The sequence below is a fragment of the Oryx dammah genome, unplaced genomic scaffold (assembly GCF_014754425.2).
Source record: "Oryx dammah isolate SB20612 unplaced genomic scaffold, SCBI_Odam_1.1 HiC_scaffold_9, whole genome shotgun sequence".
In the NCBI taxonomy this organism is placed as follows: domain Eukaryota; kingdom Metazoa; phylum Chordata; class Mammalia; order Artiodactyla; family Bovidae; genus Oryx; species Oryx dammah.
In genome coordinates, this window is record NW_024070193.1 from 4,628,073 (window position 1) to 4,649,177 (window position 21,105).

Below are 21,105 nucleotides of genomic sequence, written 5' to 3' on the forward strand. Positions count from 1 at the left end.
TTTTTCCCCCTCCTGGAGCAATCTATACAACAATTTTCTAAACTGCACTCACAATGCATTCATTCTCAGGATCACTACTCTAAAGGCATATAAATAAACCATGGCACAGCCAGAGCCCACCAAACCCATTTTGACAGATCCGGGCCAAGCAATTGCAAGGCTTCTGACTGTGCACCACCCCTCAGGCCTATGCAACCCCAGCGTCTGGCTCCAGCTTAGGTTCCTTTCCTTCCTGCGGGCCTAGCGCTGGCTTTTGAGCAAAGAAAAATAAAGCTGTCAACCGAGCGGATCAAACTTCCAGCAGGATAAACAGAAAAAGACTGTCATACAAATTCCTTCAAATGAGCATCTGCTCCATAGAAATGAAGGCAGCTTAAAGTTATAAAAGACAATACAATGAAAATTCAATATATTTTACCTTTTTTAATGATTAAAAGAATAATACTCAAATATGCGACTTTCATCAAATTATAAACCAGCCAGTATAAACAGAGAACAATACAACTCAAAGCCAAATAATACCAGGCAGAGAGCTATTTTTTATTTTTCTCTGTTGATTCCATTAGGTAACATGCTCCTGAAAAATAAGGTCTTTTTCATCTTAACATTTTACAAAATTCTAGAATAAAAATAGATGGTTTATGGAAGGGGGAGGGGTTTGTTAGGTAGGGAGAGTATATTATTATTAATGGCAAATATCAACTAATAACACACCCTTAATTATTTGCCAACACGAGAAACATGAGAAAGAGGACAGTATTTCTGGAAAGCATTAAAATTACAGATCTAATCATTCATTCAGGAAGCACTACCCAATGCATCCTCTTTGGTTAAAACTGCAGTACACATCAACACAATGGGAAAAGTACTGATAGGCATACCATTATGGAAAAGTAATTCCCACATACGTTATTTATTTGTATCTTAAGAACAAAATACTATCAAACCAAACTAAAACTCAACATTCAAAAAACTAAGATCATGGCATTCAGTCCCATCACTCCATGGCAAATAGATGGAGAAACAATGGAAACAGTGAAAGACTTTACTTTTTAGGGCTCCAAAATCACTGCAGATGGGACTGCAGCCATGAAATTAAGACGCTTGCTCTGTGGAAGAAAAGCTATGACCAACCTAGACAGCACAGAAAAAAGCAGAGACATTACTTTGCCAACAAAGGTCCATCTAGTCAAAGCTATGGTTTTCCCAGTATGTATGGATATGAGAGTTGGACTATAAAGAAAGCCGAGCACCACAGAATTGATGCTTTTGAACTGTGGTGTTGGAGAAGACTTGAAAGTCCCTTGGACTGCAACGAGATCCAACTAGTCAATCCTAAAGGAAATCAGTCCTGAATACTGATTTGAAGGACTGATGCTGAAACTGAAACTTCAATACTTTGGCCACCTGATGCAAAGAACTGACTCACTGGAAAAGACCGTGATGCTGGGAAAGATTTAAGGCCAGAGGAGAAGGGGATGACAGAGGATGTGATGGTTGAATGGCATCGCCAACTCAATGGATACGAGTTTGAGCAAGTTCCGGGAGTTGATGATGGACAGGGAGGCCTGGCGTGCTGCAGTCCATGGGGTCGCAGAGAGTCAGACACAACTAACTAAGCGACTGAACTGACTGAAACACATAAGAGGGTATATCTAAATCTAACCAGTGAGTTCTCACCTCATTAAGACATCTCCTTCCAGGTATCACCAGAGAGTACCTCAAGTTCTACATCTAATTGGTGATCTTCTTGGAAAACAAAATAAAATGGTCACCTGTCTTCTTTCAGCATTCCTTTTTTCTGTGAGGGGCACTAAGTTGCCTGAGGCAGAGAAACCCGAGTTCTCTCTCTCCGTCCTTTGCATTCTCTGTCCCTCACCAAATCCCACCTAAACGCCACTCTTTGTTTCTTCCCGTTTTATTGAGCTATCTGACATACAACTCAAGCTTTAGGGCTTCCCTGGCAGCTCAGCTGGTAAAGCATCCGCCTGCAATGCGGGAGACCTGGGCTCGATTTGGGAAGATGCTGGTTTGGGAAGACGCCCTGGAGAAGTGAACGGCTACCCACGCACTCAAGTATTCTGGCCTGGAGAATTTCATGGACTGTATAGCTCATGGGGTGGCAGAGAGTCAGATACGACTGAGCAACTTTCACTTTCATGGTATAAGTTTAAGGTGTGCAGCGTAATATGACTCACACACATCGTGTAATGATCACCACAATACATTTAGTGGATATTCATCATCTCATCTAGATTAAAAAATAAGAGAAAGAGAGAAAAGCTCTTCCTGTGCTAAGAACTCATGGGATTTACTCTTCTAACAATGTTCATATACCTACCATTCTGCAGTAGTAATTAATCATGCTTCTCATTACATCCTGAGTACTCACTTATCTTATCACTAGAAAGTGAAAGTTGCTCAGTCATATCCAAGTCTCTGTGACCCTCTACAGTCCATGGGATTCTCCAGGCCAGAATACTGGAGTGGGTAGCCGTTCCCGTCTCCAGCGGATCTTCCCAACCCGGGGATCCAACCCAGGTCTCCCGCATTGCAGGCGGATTCTTTACTAGCTGAGCCACCAGGGAAGCCCAAGAATACTGGAGTGGGGAGCCTATCCCTTCTCCAGCAGATCCTGCCAACCCAGGAATCGAACCAGGGTCTCCTGTATTACAGGCGGATTCTTGACCAACTGAGCTATCAGGTAAGCCCTTATAGCTAGAAGTTTGACCCTTCTGACCACTTTCATCCAATCCTCCACCCCCTCCCCAACTCTGGTGATCACAAATCTGATCTTTTTTCTATAAATCTGTTTGTTGAAGCATGGTTGACCTACAATACTATGTATATTCCTGGAGTTCAACCTAGTGATTTGATGTTTCTATACATTACAAAATGATCACCTTGCTTCTCAAATATTCTTGAATTATTTCCTTTCTATCCTCTCTACTAACACCACTCTTGTTTAAGTAGGTCACAGATTTAGAACACCAACTATGGTTACCAAAGGGGAAAGGGGGGAGAGGATAAATGAGGAGTTTGGGATTAACACATATATATACACTACTACATATAAAATAATCAACAAGGACCTACTGTATAGCCCAGAGAACTCTACTCAATACTCTGTAAAAACCTGTATGGGAAAAGAATCTGAAAAAGAAAAAATATTAATACATGTATGTGTGTGTACTCACAAAATTCTTGGATAGTTCCCTTGGCCTAAAAAAATCCATGCTATTTCAGTGACTGAGTAAGGCCTGTGTATAGATATGGTTGCTTAGGCAACCTGTTTGCCTGTTTTGCCTGTTTTGATAGTGAGCACAGTTCTAATTGGTGTTTCAATACCATATCAAGTCATTAAAAGAGTAGGTAAAATAATTCATGACAAAATTAAAAGGCAAATGAATGAAAAAATATAAGGTATTCTACAATAAACAGGAGTTGTAGTATCAGAAATTATTAACAATTTAAGACACACATTTCTAGAGACATTAAGAGAGTTAAAGAAGCAAAAGTTCTTTAGATTCCAAAATGGTCAAATGATGTAGCATGAAAGTTCAGTTAAAAAACTTACCTCATTCTTCAGTTATTCACCACTTCAATGAGATCAACAAAAGACTGCCCAAGCAAACAATCTAGAACTACTAATTTTAATCTCCTGAGAGCAACGGTATATACTGATGAAACAACTATATCAATGCATACACCTTATTTTTTATGATTTTCCTCACATAAAATTTTCAGCACCATTTATGTGACAAAGAATGAACGAGCAATATGAAGATATGAGTAGACTCATTACACTGCTGGTAGCAGTATAAAATGGCACAGCTATTACGGAAAACTTTGGTAGTTTTTTATGAAATTAAACATTTAGTTATCATACCCCCAACCAATCATATTCTTTGGCATTTATCCAAAAAAAGATCTATGTTCATTTAAAAACCTGTACATGAACGTTCATAGCAGCATTATTGACAGTACCCGAATTGGAAGCAAGGCAAACATACCTCAACAGACAAATCTGAACTCTGACACATCCATATAATGGACTACCACTCAGCAATAAAACAGAAAGAACTGCTCACACTGACACACATGAAGACCTGAATAGATCTTAAAGGCATTCTGCTTAGTGAATGGGGGAAAAAAAGCAAATCTCAAATGATTCCATCTATATAGCATCCTCAACATGACCATACTACAGAGATGGACAGCTCATGCATGGCTACCAGGGACAAGGACACAGATAGAAGTGTGTTCCCATAATAAAACAATGTTTTAGATGTATCCAATAACTGCTCTTGGACTGTCACGTTTTAATTCAGGTCCTGTTTCCAGTGAAAGTATTTGCTAACTTTTCCTCTCAACTAGCTGATTCACTTCAATTAGCAGTAAGCCTTCCCTTGTAGCTCACTCGGTAAAGAATCTGCATGCAGTGCAGGAGACCTGGGTTCGATCCCTGGGTTGGGGAGATCCCCTGGAGAAGGAAATGGCAACCCACTCCAGTATCATTGCCTGGAAAATCTCATGGACCAAGGAGCCTGGTGAGCTGCAGTCCATGGGGTCGCAAAGAGTCGGGCACGACTGAGTGACTAACACAGTAAGGCAAAACGCATAGGTACATCTGTCTCTGAGTCATCAAGACATCTTTACAGGAGGTCTAAAGAAAAGAGTGAGGATACAAAATCAAGCCTCGGAACCCACAGCAACTTCAACCTTAGCTGGCTAAAAGGAAATCTAGCTCTCAGCACTGAACAGGCAAAGACTATGCACAGGGCCAAGGACAGGCTGATAGTGCTTGTCAGGTAGAAAATACAGTCAAATGGTCAAAACACGACTGTACTGCCTTGATACTAGATCTCATCAACTGATTAACAGGCACACCTAAAGGATGTGGGGGACAGCTATACCTAAAGAACAGCTTTCTGAAGAGAAATGCTATCATATTAAATGCACACAATATCAACACATTATGATGCCAAAAAAAAAAAAAACCCAGCATTCCTCTCAAAATTGATAAAATAGAGGATTTATAAAATACCACCAGCTTACCTAACCAACACCTATCATATGTTCCAAATTTTTCAAACAGAGTTAGACCAAAGCACTGCTCCTTGACTTTTACTTATCCCAAAATCTATTGAGCCCTCTAGAGGTAATCAGATAAAATTACCAATAACCTATTGCTGGAAACTGACAGAAGAAATCTTTTGCAAAGATGTGGTAAGACTGCAAATGTGTGAAGTGCAAACATATCCAGACTGTAAAGAAAAGGTTTCAGAGTATTGCAGCACCAAGCACAACTTATTTGTCAATCTTCAATTTCCTCATGGGTTACAACAGCATCTACTCTCCCAGAATTGTGAAGATTAAATGTACAACACTTAGAGGCAGCCTAGTATGCAGTAAGTACAACATAACTATTAGGTTAAAAAAAACTATAAGGATTATATTGTACAGCAAAGGGAATAACAGCCAATATTTTACAGTAGCTTCCAAGGTAGTGCTAGTGGTAAAGAATCCGTCTACCAAGGCAAGAGATTTAAGAAACATGGGTTCAGTCCTTGAGTCAGGAAGATCCCCTGGAGGAAGAAATGGCAATCTGCTCCAGTATTCTGGCCTGGAAAATTCCACTGACAGGTAGCCTGGTGGGCTACAGTCAGTGGGGCCACAAAGAGTTAGACACAACTGAGCGACTAAATAACAACAATCATTTTGCAGTATAATCTCTCATTTTACATAATGCCGTTATAAGGAGAAAAGGCCTCATAAGGACTACTATTTGCAATAGTTAAGTAAGTAAAGTAAGTGTCAGTCGCTCAGTCGTCCCCGACACTTTGTGACCCCATGGACTGCAGCCCGCCAGTTTCCTCTGTCCATGAGATTTTCCAGGCACGGATACTGGAGTAGGTTGTCATTTCCTTCTCCAGGGGATCTTCCCAACCCAGGGATCGAAGCCGGGTCCCCTGCATTGCAGACAGATTCTTTACCAACTGAGCTACAAGGGAAGCCTACTATTTGCAGCAGTCAGAATCAAAACAAATTTTTTTTCATGTTCTCACATATAAACACCTGCAAGCATGTATGGAGATTAAGTGGCTGAGAAAAAGAATGAAAGGGTTAAAACATGCAAACCCCTAATTATTTTGTTTTGCCTGACTGCCTCTTGGTTTCCAACATATCTGTTGGAACAAACAGACTTTCTTAATCATAGGTAGAGGTCCAATTTAGGATTTTTTCTGATAGCTTTAATGAGTTTTTAGTTTAAGTAACTATAAAGAACCTGGTACCTGATTTAAATTTATGTATATACATACATATATGTAAAAATATATTTCATTATTTCTTCTCATACTGTCAAAGCAGTAATATAAACATAGTACAAGACAAAGTGGGGATAGAAAAATAATCTGATAGCAGTGATTTAAAAGAACAAAAATAATCCTATAATCCCTATTTCAAATTTTGTCTGAGATTTTGGTTTGCTCATAGTATAATTTCATTCACTTTGCCATAAAAACTGCAAAATTTTCAGGGACAATATTATTTTAACAATATTAATGTCTTAAATATTCAAGAAGAAAAGCGATGTTTCAAAGTCACATTTCCTTTTTCTTAACTACTTTTTAAAATAAGTAGATACATTTTTATCATTTTATCATTTAAATGTACTGCAAAAACAGTCATTATGAAATAAACGTGGAAATGTAAATAATCTGAGTATAAAATAAACTACAAAAATAAATCAGCTCTTAGGGAAATTTACCTTTTGACTTTGTTCTAATGCAGTCTGGCACTACCACCTACCCCATCCCTGCTGGAAAAACAAACATCTCTAGGACTTTGATCATTTAATTTTTGCCCCCTTTACACTGCCTGACACAGTTGGTGCCCAATAAATACATGTTAAACTTTCCAAGAGACTTCAAACTTTCCATTAATAACCATCAAGACCATAATCCAAACTCTAGTACCCAGCAGTTTATCTGCATACATCAGGGCAACTGTACAATTTTTAATCAATCCATCACCAATGATAACTAGAAAAACAATTTTGGATGCCAAAGCAGATGCTTCTTGACATAAAGTAGAAAATAATTACCATTACCTAATTTAATTTACAAAAGAATCCAATGATTTGAAAAATACACAGGTTTAACATTTAAATATTTCCCCACCCTCCTATCTTCATAAATCAACTGGTCATCATTAAGAAACAACCATTTAGATAGATGTTTCATAACTTGATGTCAAAATTTAACTCCACAAAATATTGTATGATTAGAAATCTGTTCATAATATACTGCTAAGTGCAGTGGGGGGAAAAACTCGTAACAAAACAGTATGTACCCTGTTATCCAGATACACGTATGTATTTATAGGTATGTTTGCATCAGTCTATCATGCAAATATTAAAATTATAACACTGGTTATCACTATAAATTATAGAAATCATAACTTTCTAATTTATATTTCTCTGGGTTATTTTTATATTTTCTGTACAAATCTAAACTTTTCTCACAAAAGCAAGCAATAAAAACATTTTTAAAAAACTTTACTCCAAAAAAAAAATCTTTACTAACTAAGGAATGTAGACTGTCTAAGATTTGAAGACACATGCTTTACCAACCATCTTTGATTTTCTGTGTAGTCAAATCAGAGAGAAAATAAACCAAATGCACTTATTATGGGACTTTGCGGAGAAGGCAATAGCACCCCACTGCGGTACTCTTGCCTGGAAAATCCCATCAATGGAGGAGCCTGGCGGGCTGCAGTCCATGGGGTCGCTAAGAGTCAAACACGACTGAGCGACTTCACTTTCACTTTTCACTTTCATGCATTGGAGAAGGAAATGGCACCCCACTCCAGTGTTCTTGCCTGGAGAATCCCAGGGACGGGGGAGCCTGGTGGGCTGCCGTCTATGGGGTTGCACAGAGTCGGACACGACTGAAGTGACTTAGCAGCAGCAGCAGCAGCATGGGACTTTGACTTGCATGATATTCTCTGAGTGCTTTCAGAAAAGTGGGGGACAGAATAAAAGCAAGCAAAAACACTAAATAATTATCATTTTAAAAATTACTGTTTTAACACAACAAAAATTACTGTTTAAGGCTGGAACTTTTCAAGTGATTTTTATAATCTTTCAACTGATTTACAGTCTCCTTGGTAAAATAAAACTTCATATATGATTAAGACAATCCAATTTAAAAAAAAGGCGAAGAATTTGAAAAACATTTCTTCAAAGATATAGTACTGGCTGATAAACACATGAAAAGATGCTCATCATTGGGTTTTCCTGGTAGCTCATCTGGTAAAGAATCTGCCTGCAGTGCAGAGGACCCTGGTTCAATTCGTGGGTTAAGAAGTTTCCCTGGAGAAGGGATAGGTTACCCACTCCAGTATTCTTGAGCTTCCCTGGTAGCTCAGCTGGTAAAGTGCCTGCAATGTGGGAGACCTGGTTCCGATCCCTGGATTGGGAAGATCCCCTTAAGAAGGGAACAGCTACCCACTCCAGTATTCTGGCCTGGAGAATTCCACAGGCTGAATAGTCCATGGGGTCACAAATACTCGGACACACAACTGAGTGACTTTCATTAATCATTAGAGAAATTCAAGTCAAAACCACAGTAAGATACAACTGCACACTCACTAGGATGGCTAAAATCAGAAGACAATGTAACAAGTGCTGAAGAGAATGTAGAGGAACTGGAGCCGTCCTACTGTGCTGGTGGGAATGTAAAACAGCCCAGGCAGGCAATGCCTCAAAAATCCTTAACACAGAGCTACCACAGGACTTGATAATTCCATCTCTAGGCAGGTGTATGTGGTCAACACAAAACCTTGTATGCAGATTTCACACCAGCACTGTTCACAAGAGCCAAAAAGTAGAATCAATTAATGTCCATCAACTACAAAATGAAAACAAAATGTGGCACAGCCATCCAACAGAATGTTATTTGGCAATAGGAAAAAGAACGGATACATACTATAGAATGAATAAACTCTGAAAACATGCTACATGAGAGAAACCAGCCACAGAAGGCCACACATTATAAAAGTCCATTTATATGATACGATGTCCAGAAGAGACAACCCAGAGATAGAAAATAGATGAGTGGTTGGTTACCTAGGACAAGGGCTGGGGGGAGGGCAGAAATGGGACCAATAATGGGGTACAGAGTGTCTTTGGGGGATGATGCAAATATTCTGGAATTAGATTGTGGTGATGGTTGTACACCTCTGTGAATATACTAAAAACAGAAATGTGCACTTCAAATGGGCAAATTTTAAAATACATCAAATTTATCTCCATGAAACTAACAGGATGTTACCAACAGGGAAAATAGTTGCATGATAGACTTTATATATTATCTTTGCTTAACTTTTCCATAAACCTACAACCTCTAAAATGAAAGATACAAACATGCAAATTAGTAGGCAAAATCACATAATACACATAGTGGAAGTATGAGGTGAGCTAAAGCTGCAGCACAGCAGTTTAGAAAGACACACACACAGTGCCTCAGACAAAACCACACTGAATAAATATGAGATGTAAAAAAATAAGGTTAGGCCTTGTTCGCAGGCTTACAAAACAAAACAGCCAGAAGGAAGAACAGAACTCACAGAACTGGAACAACTTCATCGTTCACTTAGCCAGACCCAACTTTCCTTTTCCCACTTACCGACAACGTTCCAAATAAATTTACTTTCAGACAACCCAAAAATTTTCAGGAAAAAGACTACACAGAGAAGAAAATACACAACATTGCCTCTTTATCAATGTAAAATTACTCCCTCTGTGGGCTTCCCTAGTGGCTTGGGTGGTAAAGAATTTGCCTGCAACGCGGGAGACCCAGGTTTGATCCCTGGGTTGGGAAGATCCCCTGGAGAAGGGAATGGCAACCCACTCCAGTACTCTTGCCTAGAGAATCCATGGACAGAGAAGCCTGGCGGGCTACAGTCCATGGGATGCAAAGTTGGACACAACTGAGCAACTAAGCACACACACACAGGAAAACGCTTTAACACAATTCTGCCTCATCTAAAAGGCTCAAGACCTTACTGTCTACAGATCACACTTTATTACAGGGCTCAAGATTCAGATTACTGATGAAACATAAAAGATGTCAAGATTTGTTTTCAATCGCTTCTTAAGATGAGTAATAGAGCACTCAAAGTGTGCTCTACACAAAGCGTGCTCTAAGCAGGGCACAGAGCGACTGGAAAGGGGCATGAAGGAATCCTACGGAGAGGAAAATGTTCTAAGTCTTGATCTGACTGGTGATGGACAGAGAAGCCTGGAGTGCTGCAGTCCATGGGGTTGCAAAGAGTCAGACATGCTTGAGTGACTGAACTAACTGAACTGACTGGTGATTACATATACAGCAGCATACACATGTAAAAATTCAGTAAGCTATACACACATCTTAGATTTGTGCGTTTACTAGAAATTATACCTCAAATTTTTTACACGACATTTTTTAAAAGATTCCAAAGAATGACCTCATTATTCCAAGATATGGGACGTAAGAAGAGTCAGATTTTGTTTTCTTTTAGTAAAAAGAATCAAGCATGGAGAAGTAAAGTAATTCACTTTATTTTCTTCTGTCAAAATGAAGAAGAAAAACAGGTCTTCCAACTCTCTGCTATCACTGATCTAACCAATGTGTGTCAAAGGCAACTGAGTTTGAATCTCAAGATCTTTCTACTGAGAATAAAACAAAAGTCGCAAAACATAGAAGACATAACCAATCCTAGTTCAGCAAGTCACCCAGAATAAGGCTAGAAAACTGAGCGACCAAATCAACAGCCTCTCCATCCTCAACACCATATTCTTATTCACAAATAAGAAAAATATTTCTGTCTAGAACTGGTTGTGAAATAATTGCAAAGCATGCAAAAGAAGTTCACAGGTTCACACTTCCTCTAAAAACTAACACAGTGCTACCTCTTGCCTCATTTTGTGGTTTTTGAGAGTCTCAGGACTATACTCCCTGGCTTTCATTTTGGGCCATTTACACATCTTGAGTAAGTCAGGAAGAAGCATAAAGGTTACACCTCAATGAAACAAGATAAAAGCTGGCTCTTATTTTATGGTCATAAAGCTTTAGAGTTGGACTAGATCTGAGAAGTCAATTATTCAGTTAATGAACAAAGAAACTAAATCCTAAAATGGTTAAGTGTCAGTCACTAAGTCGTGTCTGACTCTTTGTGACCCACGGAATTCTCCAGGCAAGCATACTGGAGTGGGTAGCCATTCCCTTCCCTAGGGGATCGTCCCGACCAGGGATCAAACCCAGGTCTCCTGTATTTTTGGCAGATTCTTTACCATCTGCATCACCAAAGTTCAAAAAGGGTTAAGAGACTTGCCTAATATCTCAGAGCTAACAGGTGGAATAGTCAAAGTTGAATCCAGCCTTCTATTCATCACACCACACCTATTATCTCTGTCCACACAAAAGCTGGATACCACCTTATCTAAAGTGATAATTATACTCTGGAAAAAAGTTGTTCATATTATGCAAAGCCTCACACTTATCTATCCCACAGCACTAATATTTTAATTTATAATCAGAATTATAACTATCAGGTAGTCAGTACCTTCTTTTCTCTGCAGTAAAAGTCTCCTTGGTAAACTGAATAAATATCGAAATATTACTTGGTAAGTGAACACTCAGAGATAAGAGAAGCCATGCAACACAGTCCAAAAAGAAATATACCATCTTTAACACTGCTCTCTTACTGACACAAAAATCTCCAAAACCTATGCCTGAGGCAAAAGAAAAACAGCATTATAATATTATCCTATTTATGTAAAATTACTTCATATATACACATCTATATGTGTATATACTTGTAAAGAGACATGTATAGAAGAATGTTTACAAAACTATAATGGTAATCATCCATGTGGGATGGAATTTCAGATTAATCTGAACTGAAAAGGAAGAAGAAAAACTGTCACTGTTTGCAGACAACATGATACTATACATAGGAAGTCCTAAAAAACTCAGAAAACGGTAAGACACTGACAAAAGAAACTGAAGACAACACAAACAGATAGGAAGATATACCATGTTCATGGATTTGAAGAATGCATAACATACATCATAATTTGATTTATATACATCATGAAATGATTATCATAGTAAGTGTAATAAAAAGCCATCCTCTCATCTAGGTAACAAAATTAAAACACTAGGAGAAAAATATTTTTTTCTTGGGATGAAAACTCTTAGGATTTACCATCTCAACAACTTTCATATATAACATAAAGCATTGTTAATTATATTTATCATGTTGTACATTACATCCCTGCTGCTGCTACTGCTAAATCACTTCAGTCGTGTTTGACTCTGTGTGACCCCACAGACGGCAGCCCACCAGGCTCCCCCATCCCTGGGATTCTCCAGGCAAGAACACTGGAGTGGGTTGCCATTTCTAGTACTTATCTATAACTGGAAGCTAGTACCTTTTGACCGCCTTTATTCAACTGCCCCCTCGCCTCCACCCATCCCCCTCACCTCTAGTAACAAACCTAATCTTTGCTATGAGTTTGTGTTTTTGAAGTATAACCAACGATACTATGTTATTTCCTGTTATACAACACAGTGATTCAATATTTCTATAGTACATTTTAAACTGATCACCATAATAAATCTAGTTACACTACATCACCATAAATGATGTTACCAAGTTATTAACTATACTCCCCCAATTTTACATTTCACACCATGACACATTTTGTTTTGCAGCTGGAAGTTTGTACTTAATCTCCCTCACCTATTCCTGTTTCCCTCTCCTCTCTAGTTTACTTTTTAAGTGGCCAAGTCTGTCATCTCATTTTAGAACCACAAAAAAGAAAAGTTTAATTACTAAAACACGGTAAAAGAAAGTTATTTCTGCAAACGAGAAGAGAAAAGGCAATTCTTATTTCAGAATACTTGAGAGAGTAATGTAAATTCTCTAGGTACTAAAAGAAATTAAGCAAACTCTAAATAAAATCAGATTGAAATTGAAACTCATAATGCATTTACATTGTCTGAAATATGACATATGTAAACATGGGAAAAATATATGACATTTTAAAAAAAGTTTGGTCAACTGGCCAAATTTTTCTAAACCTATCTTAAGAGAACAATGAAAAAAAAAAAAAAGCTTAAATAGTATTCCCGAGAACCCAAACTATGCTGCACATGGCACCATGTAGGGTCTACATGACTAGGAAAATGATCGTCATTTTATGAGGCTCCCATTCTATCCTGTTTGGACTGGTGCTAAGAAATCTTGTTAATAAACAGCCAGTCCCAACGAAAAATGAGGAGAAAATCTAAGGTAACTCAACTGAAGGAAGAACATGTGGCCAAGGAAATAACTGAAGCCACAGAGAATCGGTTATTTCTTGGCACTTTCCAATTCAGTCTATCTGGTGACTCTGTGTTTGCTTGCTTTCAGGAAACTGACTTGAAGGCCAACTAAGACTAAATTTTTAAAAATAAGGCTAAGAATAAACTGAGTCACAGATTCAGGGCCAGGATTCTAATGATTTTAAAAGATAAGACATGAGATTGGGCTTCCCTGGTGGCTTAGACAGTAAAGAATCTGCCTGCAATATGAAGACCTGGGTTTGCTCCCTGGGTTGGGAAGATCCCCTCGAGGAGGGAAAGGTTACCCATTCCAGTATGCTCACCTGGGAAATCCCACGGACAGAAGAGCCTGGAAGGCTACAGTCCCTGGGGTCGCAGAGACTCGGACACTACTGAGCGACTAACATTTTCAACATTTGGGTGAGTAGTTGGGAAATCCTCTGATCTTAAGAAAGTGCATCTGATTCATTTATTCAGTTCAGTTCAGTCGCTCAGTCGTGTCCAACTCTTTGCGACCCCGTGGACTGCAGCACATCATGCTTCCCTGTCCATCACCAACTCCCAGAGCTTACTCAAACTCACGTCCATCATGTCACTGATGCCATTCAACCATCTTATCATCTGTCCTTACCTTCTCCTCCTGCCTTCAGTTCTTCCCCAGCATCAGGGTCTTTTCCAGTGAGTCAGTTCTTCCCATCAGGTGGCCAAAGTATTGGACTTTCAGCTTCAGCATCAGTCTTTCCAATGAATATTCAGGACTGATCTCCTGTAGGATGGACTGGTTGGAACTCCTTGCTGTCCAAGGGACTCTCAAGAGTCTTCTCCAACACCACAGTTCAAAAGCATCAATTCTTTGGCACTCAGCTTTCTTTATGGTCCAACTCTCACATACAATGACTTCTGGAAAAAATCATAGCTTTGACTAGATGGACCTTTGTTGGCAAAGTAACATCTCTGCTTTTTAATATGCTATCTAGGTTGGTCATAACTTTTATTCTAAGGAGCAAGCGTCTTTTAAAAATTTCATGGCTGCATGGTTTTTATTAGTAAACTTTTATTAGCCCACAGGACAGAAGAGCCCAGTGGACTACAGTCCACGGGGTTGCAAAGAGTCAAACATGACTGAGAGACTTAGCACACACAGAGATTCTAGTTAGTTTACATAGGTAGCTGGTAGCAAAGGCTAGAACTGACTTTCTAACTCCTAGAAGAGAACAGATGTTTACTGAGTGCCTAACATGTGCCGCATGGAACAACAGACTGGTTCCAAATAGGAAAAGGAGTACATCAAGGCTGTATATTGTCACCCTGCTTATTTAACTTCTATGCAGAGTACATCATGAGAAACACTGGGCTGGAAGAAGCACAAGCTGGAATCAAGATTGCTGGGAGAAATATCAATAACCTCAGATATACAGACGACACCACCCTTAATGGCAGAAAGTAAAGAGGAACTAAAAAGCCTCTTGATGAAAGTGAAAGAGGAGAGTGAAAAAGTTGGCTTAAAGCTCAACATTCAAAAACTAAGATCATGGCATCTGGTCCCATCACTTCATGGGAAACAGAAGGGAAACAGTGGAAACAGTGTCAGACTTTATTTTGGGGGGCTCCAAAATCACTGCAGATGGTGACTGCAGCCATGAAATTAAAAGAAAGCTTACTCCTTGGAAGGAAAGTTATGACCAATCTAGATAGCATATTCAAAAGCAGAGATATTACTTTGCCAACAAAGGTCCATCTAGTCAAGGCTATGGTTTTTCCAGTGGTCATGTATGGATCTGAGAGTTGGACTGTGAAGAAAGCTGAGAGCCGAAGAATTGATGCTTTTGAACTGTGGTGCTGGAGAAGACTTTTGAGAGTCCCTTGGACTGCAAGGAGGTCCAACCAGTCCATCCTAAAGGAGATCAGTCCTGGGTGTTCATTGGAAGGACTGATGCTAAAGCTGAAACTCCAATACTTTGGCCACCTCATGCAAGAGTTGACTCATTGGAAAAGACCCGATGTTGGGAGGGACTGAGGGCAGGAGGAGAAGGGGATGACAGAGGATGAGATGGCTGGATGGCATCACTGACTTGATGGACATGAGTTTGAGTGAACTCCGGGAGTTGGTGATGGACAGAGAGGCCTGGCGTGCTAAGATTCATCAGGCCACAAAGAGCCGGACACGACTGAGCGACTGAACTGAACTGAATGTGTGCTGAGAGCTCAGCTAGGCGCTCTTAGACCAGTGCTCACTACTGTATACCAAGACACTTCCTGTAGAGGTCCAAACACGTAAGGCTCGTGTGCTTAGTGGCTCAGTCAATTCCAAGTCTTTGCAACCATGGATTGTAGGCCGTTGGGCTTCTCTGTCCGTGGAATTCCCTAGGCAAGAACACTGGAGTGGGTAGCCATTCTTGTCTCTAGGGGATCTTCCTGAACCAGGGATTGAACCTGGGTCTCCTTCATTGCATGAGGATTCTTTACCATCTCTGCATCAAAGCCCTACTTAAAGCTTACATTCTCTGTAAAGAAATTTTTGTATTAGGACAAGGCAGTGACCACATCTCTAACAAGCATATTAAAATAAGCAGATAGAGGTGCAGAAAAAAAAATTTAAGTAGGAATGAATTTGGAATTCCAAACAATTTACCCTTCCTTCCTATGAAAATTCACATGTGGTTTACCATGAAAAAGATTAAAACTACCAAAAGACATCTCTACCCAAATTTCATGACCCAACAGGTCTAAGAAAAACAAGCCTTATTCCTGTTGGAAAAATGATCTTTTTGTCACATTACACTAAGAATGAGCTCTGTCACAGGATTAGAGTACAGTCATCTGAGGACAAAAGTCTAGGCAGAGAAAGAACTGATACTGGAATCTGAAAATGATCCCTGAGGAAAATGACATCTAGCTGTTTTCAATGTTACCTTTCATCTAAGAATCTCAAAACAAATGCTATTTACATTACCAAGAATCAAAATGGTGGCATCACAGCCCAATAAAGAAACAAATCAGTGACCTCAAGGGAACTCACTACTGATATTCTGAAACTCAGCCCTCTACTCTAAAAGCAAAATCTAGTTTTATGTAATCGTACTATGGATGAGATGGTTGGATGGTACCACTGACTCAATGGACATGAGTTTGAGCAAACTCAAGGAGATAGTGAAGGACAGGAAGCCTGGTGTGCTACAGTCCATGGGGTCGCAAAGAGTTGGACACGACTTAGGGAATGAACAACAATGTGATAGCGTAAGGAATATATATTTGGTCTTTACCTCTAGTTCCTGACACACAGCTCCTAAAACCCTTTGAATTTCCTGAGTTAGAGCAGTGTCTTTTGTTATTCAAAACAAGCCCCTTTCAACCAGACCTGAGTTTATGCTCACAAGATGACTCTTCGCGGGCACCCCTAGATAGCATCTGGATGGGAGGTGGCTGCGAGAGGAACTATCCCTGCGATTAGAGGTTTGCAGCTTTCAGGTTCTGCCCCCAATCTGGGGAAGGGAGACAGGCTGGACAGAGTTAGCCACCCATGTCAGTGATTCAACCAATCATTCCCAGGTGACGGAAACTCCACAAACTCTCTAAACAAAGGGGTTCCAGGAGCTTCCGGATGGGTGAGCACAAGGAACCAGAGGGTGGTGCACCTGCAGAGGGCAGGGAGGTGCCCCACACCCGCCCATGCAACTCTTACAGTTAACTGTTTCTGAGCTGTATCCTTCTTGACAAATTTGTAAATATAAGCAATGTGTTTTTTTCTGAGTTTTGTGAGTCAACCCAGTGAATTACTGAACCTGAGAAGGGGGTCATGGGAGCCACAGAATTTGCAAAATCAGAGAGGATAACAGGTGACCCAAGACTTACAACTGGTGTCTACCCTGGGGGTCTTATGAAACCGAACTTAACTTATAGATCTGACACTAACTCCAGGGAGATAGTGTAAGAAGTGAACTGAATTGTTGGACACCCAGTTGGTATGGAAATAGACAACAGTGGTGTGGAAAAACCCACACAAAAGTAGTTAATTCCTGGTCTGCATTTGTAAAGCTTGAAGATACAAATGGGTTTGTTGATATAAACTCCCAGCTTACCTTGCTGCATACATATAAATAATAAACCCTCCAATTTAAGCAATGTTGTTAGAATAGTTGTTATTAATAATAATTAGCATTAATTTTATGCCATCTATGTGCTTCGCACCAGGCTTTAAACTTAGAATAAATTATTTCCAGTATATATACAATTCTGAAAGGTAAACACTGCCAATAGCAGATGAGAAAATTAACTCTCATCATTAAACTTCCCACTGTACATAGCAAGTAGCAGAGATGGGGTGAAATCTAGTCTTAACAGACAAATCCCTGCCTTCTTCTACACTACAGCAGCCTTTACTTTTTACATGGAGTGTAACATCATAGACTCTAACAATCCTTGAGGATAACACGTCTTAAATTATCCCCATGAAAGGCTAGTCTTAAGAGATGCTCTGTGGAAAAAATAATTATAAAGTAAAAATGAAATTTCATGTACAGATCTAGTATTCCACTTCTGTACTTTACACACTTAAGGAAACTGCCTTTTTAATCTGTACTCTCAGGCTGGTTGGCAGACATTTCATTTTATTTCTTCCCCAATTATTAAGGAACTAAGTCAACAAGATTTTCATTACTTTCTCATCATTGCCAACATTAGCACTAAGGAGAGAGAACATTTGAAGTTAGAAAACCGTAAGAGCTGTGAGGGATGAGAAAACTCACGTAGTCCAGACTCTAGAAGGGGTTCCTCTCACTATCTCCAGAAGACGAGCATCCAGCCTGTATCTGAGTATCTCTAATGACAGAGACCTCACAATTCACCTGCTCCACTGTTGGACAGATCCTATGTGTGAAAGGTCTTCCCCAGGGTGGGATGAAATTCACCTCCACTGATGTAGTTTCCACCTGCTATCACCCTCTGCTGTAATACAGATGAGAAGCCTGCTCCTGTTGCTTAAAGCTCTTCAAAATTTATCTAGATAGTTGAGTTTTCAAGTATTAGCTTCCATAGCAAAATAGCACCTGATTCTGCTACTCTTCTTCACTAGATAAAGATGGCTAGAGCTCTCATTATCTGGACAATTTAGATTAACGTTGTCCCACCGAAGTATAAGTCCCTAAGGGGACACAATACCCAAGACACAATCTGACAGTACAAGAACAAAGGGACTGGTGCTTCTTTTAATCTAACATTGCACATCTATAAACGTTCATCAATGTCAGCTGCTTTTCACAGCCACTTCACATAACTACTTCAGATTATGGTGGCTGCCAAATGAAAAACAAACTATTTGGGACCAGATCATTTAACAGGAACACCCTAAGTAATTCATGTGCACATCAAAGCTTGGAAAGTACTTCCATTTGTTGTTCAGCTGCTAAGTACTTACATAAGGCGCCATAAGAACCCACTCTTCCCAACCCTTGCCATTCCTCATACACGTTTGTGTCTCAGGACCTTTGCACTTGCCATTTGCTATGCCTGTCATGCTCTTCTCATATTTCTGCATTTCTCCGTCATCTCTTTCAAGACTTTACTCAAATGTCACCCTCTCTGTAAGGTTGTCTGTGATACTAAATATATTCCTCCCCTCAGTGAGCCCTATTCCCCTTTCCCACTTTTACTTTTCTCATCAGAACTGGTCACCATAGGTTAAAAGCTGCATTTGTACTTATTTTGTTTATTCTGTCTCCCTATATATTTATTATACAACACAAGCTCTATAAAAGCAGAGATTTTTGTCAGTTTTCTTCCCCAGTGCCTAGAATACAGTAAGAACTCAATAAATATTTTAAATACATGAAATAAACAAATGAAGTCTCTCTTCAAAACTACCAAAAGATCTTGTAAAATGCTTCCTTATCACACAAATTGAAGTTTTCTCAGCATTACATTACACAGATCTGCTTTTTAAAATATAATGAGAACCTACTATGTAATTAGGCACTATAAACATTAATGTTCAACCATAACTAAGCATGGGGATTTAAAAGTTGATTCATGATTGGGCTGTACCATCAAAACTTTGTAGAAATAAAAACTGAGTCTCTGAGTGAAAATAAAAGAGATGCCTACAGCTTTCCACGATGCAGTAACAAGCCTTTATATTGATAAAAACAGTCTTCCACACAAATTGTTTCACTTGATCCTTAACAATCTCATAAGTTTTGTGTAAAACAAATAACAATAACACATTTTAAAGATAGAAAATGAACATGCTTTAACTCTCAAAGTATGGCCATAATAATGTCAAAACTAGGACTGAAGTGTCTCAATTTTTAGTTCAAAACTGTATAATATCACATCTCTTCTTGCAAATGATACTGAACCAGACTATAAAATCACATAGCCATATATTATGCTGGAGACAGTAAGCTTTCCCAAACTACCCAGTGCCTCTGCAAAATGGGGGTAAAACAAAATATTCAATTCATCAAAGTCATGATCTCAACTTGAAGTATAAAAATTCAAACTGCTTCTTCCTGTTACTTATTAGACTAACCCAGAGCCCAGTGATATTCACCAAGATGTAAGAAATGAGCTTGTTATATTACACATCAAGAAAGTTATTACTAGGACTTCCCTGGTGGTCCAGTGATTAAGACTCTGCACTTCCGATGCTGGGGGCATGGACTCGATCCCTGATTGGGGAGCTAAGATTCCACATACAGTGTGGTGTGGCCCAAAAAAATAAAGGAGAGAAACTTACTGAGCTATGATGACTGCTACAAATAAAGGAAGAACAGGAGCAAGGAAGATGGAGTAAATGAATGAATGAGAACTGAGTTCCACTGAGGAAAGAGGCAGTGTTATGATGTCATACTGCTCTAAGTGATGTAATTTTGCAACAGAAGAAAAAAAGACATACCTCCTCAAAATCCAAGCACAACAGCTTTCCTTCCTTTGCATAGATGAGGATGAACAGTTATAATCCAGAATGTTCCCAAATATTTATTTTTTTAAAAGACAGATAAATAGAAAATCCATGTGAAAAGACATCCAATCTGGGAAGATGGAGACTGTCTTCTAAGTCTTATGATCAAGAGCAGCTGTTCACCAACTGTCAGAATCTGAAGAAAGTGCTGTCGGTGTGTCTTCTCAAGAGAGTAATACCTGCTGGGAGAGAGAAGCAAGAAGAAAAAAATTACTACTGAATCCAAGTGTCTGGCTAACAAACAATTACCAGTTGTTAGTCTGCAAAATTTTTCAAGTTGATAAAATGTGTATCAGAAGATCACATGGAGATAAATACAAGTGACCTAGCCCATCCAGGCTGGGGTTATCAATAACAGCAGCAATCCAGCTCTCTGGTCAATAATAAATAAGCATAAAGAAAATATAAAAATCTATTTCATGCTTTCTATCTGGGGTTATCAATAACAGCATCAATCCAGCTCTCTGATCAATAATAAATAAGCAGTAAAGAAAATATAAAAATCTGTTTCACATTTTCTATCTCAAGATGATGGTCATATCATACAACTAAACATAGGCAAATAATATTAGTCTGCCAAAGACACCAAAGCACTCTGCTAACTTTATAAATACTGTAGAACTACCAATGCAGATGTCTATGTCAGCAGGAAATATAGAATAATCATGCAAACAATACATATTTAGGTCTGGAAGGAAAGCAAAGTTGATGTGGAAGTGAAGAAATATTTCTAAAGTGTTAAAAAAAAAAAAAAAAAAGACTGTCAACCTG

General features: G+C 39.1%; 1 protein-coding gene across 6 annotated transcripts in view; it reads right to left on the reverse strand.

Annotated features, from left to right (window-relative positions):
• TMCC1 (transmembrane and coiled-coil domain family 1) overlaps nucleotides 1–21,105 on the reverse strand; it is a 155,758-nt gene that overhangs the window by 124,425 nt on the left and 10,228 nt on the right. For 4 of the 6 annotated variants that reach the window (XM_040246749.1, XM_040246748.1, XM_040246744.1 and 1 more), the window contains one exon: nucleotides 20,269–20,513. The gene's annotated coding sequence lies outside the window, so the exon portion shown is untranslated. Of the gene's footprint in view, nucleotides 1–20,268; nucleotides 20,517–21,105 lie in introns of all 6 variants that reach the window. The other 2 variants (XM_040246746.1, XM_040246745.1) reach the window with 1 other exon arrangement.